Raw genomic sequence first — 6,000 nt, 5'->3', positions numbered from 1 at the left:
ATAAAAGAAATCTTACTATTTCTATAAATAGATTCATTATAATAATATTATTTTTTTAAGACGTTCAAATCTCTATGCATAATGTACAGCTAATTGAGAATAAAATAATATTATAAATTCAAACGTTCAAATGATAAAACCCCAGGTACAATTCAATGAATCCGTCAAATACCAAATCACCTTTAACTTCGGCTAATTAAATTGGTAAATACCAATGGAATCGGTGAACAAGACTCAAAATTGAAATCAGATTCAAAAGAACTTTGACTTTTGAAAACCTTATAAAACATAACCTCTCATTTCTCTCAAAACATTCTTCCGACTTTTGAAGATCCAAAGTTGACGATGATATAAGAGAAATCGGAGTTGGAGCTTTATTTTTCTGCATTTCTCCCTTGACAGGTTTAGTGTTTTCTTCCAAATCTTTCTTTCTCTATCTCTTTCTCTCGATCTTCATTTTCGTATTAATGGAGATATGCATGCGACAATGGAAGGAGATGTGTTTACTTTAATGTTGTAATTTTAACTTTATGCGTTGGTTCTAACCCTAATTAGTCAAAATCCTCCCCCCAAGGTAGCAAATGTTCTTGATGTATGTGATGCAGGTTGTGCTCTTTAATCCCTATGCACACACATATTTGCGTTTTTGGTGGTCATAGGTCTCCAACCAAACAATAAATTTACATTCTCTGAAAATACAGGTTTTAGTTAATTATTTAGAAGGGTTCTTTTTGGTCGATTATCACATAATCACATTCTTCCTGACGGATTGCAGGTGGATTCTACTAATCGCCTTTTCTGTTGCCTGAAGTTTTCTCACTCCTGTTTTTCAATCTCTCCATGGCTTTAAAGGTTCAATTTTTACTCACTTTCTGGTGTCTCCACCCCATTTCAAGTTTTGATGTTTGTCTACATTTCTCGTATTCATCTGTATATTAGGTTTTAATTCGTTTGTTTATACCACTTTTTTATTTGCCTGTTTCAATTCCATTTGTCATAGTGATGACGAAAACCCTAATCGATATGTGTTTTTGTTGCATTTGTTGGAGAATTTGTTTCATCTTAAAACCTAAAATTTCTATTTTGGTTTCATAAATATGTGTTTAGAGTCGGCCTGCAAGCCAAATCATTGAAGTTGAAGAAGACGAGGAGTCTGAATTGAAGTTAAAGCCGAAGAAGACGAGACGTCTGATGCCCTGGGTTCTCGAGAAGACGATTCAAACAAGTATTCATTGACTGCAAATCTTAATTAAACATACGGTTCTCTCACTTTCAGATTAACAAAGTTCTTGATCCTCCTAATTTTCTTCTTTCTGAAATTCAGAACTGCTGAAGTGAAGTTTTCCATCAGTGGTGCCATTACTATTTCGTGTGTTTGTGTTAGGTTTCGATTGATACCAAAAAATGGAAAGATAAGAGATTTTGTGCCATTTGGTTTGGCGATTTAAGGAATGACTATAAGAATTGAAACTTGCTTTGAGCTTCAATATTTGAATTGGACATCTTATTAGCTTTAGGTGAGCTTAATTTTTGGATTCATTGATGCTATATAGGAAGAAGTATGGTGATGTTTTGGTGTTGGACTAAACGATCAGATCTCAGAGCTTTATCAAATCAGTTCAAAGTTCAAACGATGCTACTTTCATATTCATGGGTCCTCTTCAATCATCAGGGGAACTACAATTGGTGTTCTCAAGAGTCCAAATTCAGCCTTTCACAGGACTGGATCCAAGTTTGGCAACTGTGTGCGATTCTTTGTTGCACCTGTTCAGGTATTCAATAATAGTGATTTAATCTTTTGACTCAAGTAAAAGTCCAAATCAATTGACAACTTTATCAAAACTAACCACAACTTAGACTTTTCTGTTAGTTTATCTATATCATGTGGTGCATGTGGTTGTTTGTTGATTGGGAAATTTGTATTGAAATGCTTTATTAGGTCAAACCGAAATATGAAGATAAGGACAAGGGGCGTCCACGAATGAATAAATAAATATTTGCTCAGTGTGTTAGAATTGTAACAGATGAAGGTATGTCTACTACTAATTCATGTACTTCATACAACTTTCAGAATGTAAAAAGATTGTGTGAAAGTTGACATGTATCCCAATAAGAACGATATTTACTGTTTACTTGAAGATGTTGTGTTCTGTTTAACAATAATTGCTTATGTTAGAATTCATTTTGAAGGTCATACCACTTTACTTTTTTATAGCATTATTATTTATTTTATAATCTTTTATCTGCTGGACATGGTTGTTCACATCCAGTATAATATTTTCTGATTTCTACTTTTTATTTTTATATCTTTGCACAACCTACATATTCTTGAAGAGTTAAATGCAAGAAGTAGCAATTCATTTTTCATATAAGTTTTGGGTTTACAACAAAAGACATGATTGCACTTTCATTTTATTGTTTATTATAACATCTTATTTTCTTTTATTCGTATGTAGTGTTGTACTTTGAAAAAGCTATTCAATTACGTTACGATGGTTTTTTTACAACATATATTATAGAGTTATCAAGAAAGTACAAGCTGGATGTTAAGTTCTTCAAATTCACGAGGAGACGTTGACTGAGTAAAGAAAAAAAAAAAAAAACAAGGACCAGCCTATAATATACTGCAGATTTTTTTTAATTGTTTTAAAAATAAGAAGTTTAAAATGCCAAAATAAAAAAAAAAGTTGTAAAAATAATAAGTGAATAGTAAAAAGTTATCCTTTAGCTGTAGAGAACTGAGCTTATGGGGAGGTACTAGCCACAACTTATGTGTGACTACATAAATTATTCGTCACACATACTTGAACTAAAAAAAATTACCATGTTTTCATTTATATGTTGAATATATAGTTAAGTTAATATGTTAAGTAGATAATATATAACATCAAATAGAATTTCGAACAATAATTAAGTTAAAATGATAAGTAAATAATATATAACATAAAAGTAGAAAGTAAAGGAAGTATCTCGACTTCTATTAAAATAAAAAATGGATTAAACGCAAATTTTGTTATATATTATACAATAAAAGTAACATTTAATATATTTTTAATACTAGAACTTATACTTTCTATAGGTTTATACGTAAATTAAATAATAACATTGCCCATATATAATCTGCTTGAGTACAATTTAAAAGTTTAAGTTTATAATATAAACTAAGAGGTGACATTTAAAAGATCAAACAATATCACCTCTTCAAATTAAAAATACTATGTTTTTTATATCTTGAAAATTGCTAGGTTGATTTATTAATCTAATCTCTTTCACTGCTAGAAGTTCCTATTAAAATACGGATGTAAATTTTCGGTCCAAAAAAACACTTATGGATTAACGACGGAAAACTACAACCTAATTTAGTGACCAGATTGTGATTTAGATGTATTTTTTGTTTTTTTTTTCTTTTGCATTGTGTTCAATCTTTAACGCACCTATCAATTGTATGGAAGAAATCCAAATAACCGATTTGGCCGATTGACTACACTATCCTCATATATCAAAAAAAAAAAAAAAAAAAAAAAAAAAAAAAAAAAAAAAAAAAATAACATTTTTTTATTGGTACTAATCATTTCGTAATAACAAATTTTTCATGAGTGCATTATTCTTTAGTTTACCATATAAAGTTAAGATTTACATGCCTCCTTATTTTTAATATCGTATCATCATCCGCCTAACCTGAAAAACACTAGACTAACAACGTTTTAAAGCTATTTTTATCAAAGTTAAGTTCTTCGTCAATACATCATGGAGAATGTTGTCTACAAGTCATATAGAAGATTGCTTATAAATGAATCCATATAAAATAAAAATGATAATTTTTATATAATAAAAATAACCGATTAACGATATATACTTTTTAGATTTACTAAAAGCTAACCTATAATCATATGCATTTCTTGATTGTAATAATTATAGAAGACAAACCAATGTCTCATTCCATTAAAATTATACCAACTTAACTTATCAGCAGACAACATATTTTCTTAAAGTTTTTCTATAAAAGGCGATGGAGTTGCAACGTGGTGTATAAAAAAGTGTTGCACGATTAATAAAGTATAATCAGTCCTGTGTTATTACATATTTTCATATTTCGTGTATTCTTATATAATTCAATTATTTTTGTTTGAACGACTTACACATTTTATATTTTGTGCTGTCTTGATCGTTTATTTGGTGTATCATGTAACAAATAACGTCAAATTTGGATTTTGTTGTCTTAGACATGTACTTTTTTTATAACATAACACTTTTGTAAAAAAAAAATATCACTGAAAAAAACTATTCACCGCCGCCGCTTTGCGCGGGTATATATATATATATATATATATATATATATATATATATATATATATATATATATATATATATATATATATATATATATATATATATATATATATATATATATATATATATATATATATATATACATACTAGCCGTGTACCCGCACAAAGCAGCGGATAATATGGGTGGGAGGGAGTAGTTTTCTTTCGGCAATTAGGGTAGCTTCTGGGTGAGGGTGCAACAGATCCTTATAACTTCACGTTATATGAGACCCATATCAAATATGAGGGAGAGTCGCTACAGCAGAGTAGACGGCCATATCATCAATGTGTTGGTTTCATTTTCATGTCATGTGTATAGTTAGTTGCATCGTTGTTGCCACTGTGGTCATATACGTTTTCCATATTCACAATAAGAATCAATATTTACAATAAGTAAAATACGGGTGTTTGGGATCCATATTCACAAAAAGGAATCCACACAAATTGGTGAGAAAGAAAAATGTAAACTAAAAAGGGAAATCACCTAGGCATTGTTTTTGAGATAATATATTCAACTATTAAAAAGAAAATATATGATGATTATTAAAGTTTAACTATTCATGATAAAGATTAACCATTTAAGTAATGGTCTATGGTGAAACATTCTAGACATGTAGATGATATATTATCTACTTAATTTCTAATTTTGTTGTTGTTTGCTCGTGTGGTTATGAAGGTTTGTTTGCGGTTACTCCTGAACATGCAACATAGCGTCATATTTGCACGGATGATTAGGTATGAGTGTAAGCTAGCCCGAACACATTCATTAGGAAATCTCTTCTTTCCAATAAATCAATGGGATAAGATAGATGTTTGTTCATATAAGATTAATTCTTTTATTTGAAGTTGGGTGAAACCGTTTTCAAATAATATATATATTTGAACCATTTAATACGTTATAATAAAATGTAACCTATATCAAGTCATTTATAAAATAATCACATTGATGATATGTAATAAAAAATTATGATAATATTTTTCAAAATTTAATTTTTTTATAATACATAATACTTATTTTTATTAATGATAATCTTGAGATTATAAAAAATTAACAATTATAGTTGAAACAAATAAATAGATATGAAACGCCATATGCAAATCAATTGTAAAATAAGTATCAACTTTGTTAATTTAATTTTACAAAATCATTAGATTAGTTTTGTACAAAATTAATAAAGAAAAGAAAATTAAATGAAACCAAAAAATCATAATCATTATTCATTATCCATAATTTAACAAAATAAAATATAAAGCGAAATTACATTTACTACGATATTGAGAGAACGCTTGTTTTTGGTCTTTTGGCACCAACAAAAAACCAAAATGCAAGAAAAAAACAACACATCATGTTCACTTGTGCAGAATTGGAAGTTGTATCCCATTTTTTTTGGAATGATATTCCCAATATGCTTCTATAATGCCCATAACAACATGACACATATCCATATCATCAATATTTAGTCTGTGCACACCCAAACATAAGCACATATATGAAAAGAAAATAAAACTCAGTCGTTATATTACAAGATCACAACAAGGAAGATATAAAAATAAAATATAAGAGATAAGGTGAACTTGCCTTGTATTATAGTTGTGAGAGGCTTAATGATAGTTGTTATACATCCATGGCACAATAGCTTGATATTATGCTTGACTGCTTGTCTCTGTCAA

At 29.0% G+C, this 6,000-nt stretch overlaps 1 long non-coding RNA gene across 1 annotated transcript; it reads left to right on the top strand.

The window, feature by feature from the left end:
- Positions 1-220: 220 nt before the first annotated feature.
- Positions 221-2,091, top strand: LOC128132994 (uncharacterized). The gene is made up of 4 exons (XR_008231187.1): positions 221-701; positions 776-852; positions 1,108-1,772; positions 1,940-2,091. It is a non-coding gene; the product is annotated as an uncharacterized LOC128132994 (long non-coding RNA).
- Positions 2,092-6,000: the final 3,909 nt, after the last annotated feature.

The sequence above is a fragment of the Lactuca sativa genome, chromosome 3, assembly GCF_002870075.4.
Source record: "Lactuca sativa cultivar Salinas chromosome 3, Lsat_Salinas_v11, whole genome shotgun sequence".
In the NCBI taxonomy this organism is placed as follows: Eukaryota; Viridiplantae; Streptophyta; class Magnoliopsida; order Asterales; family Asteraceae; genus Lactuca; species Lactuca sativa.
This window is presented reverse-complemented; position numbering and strand designations above follow the sequence as displayed.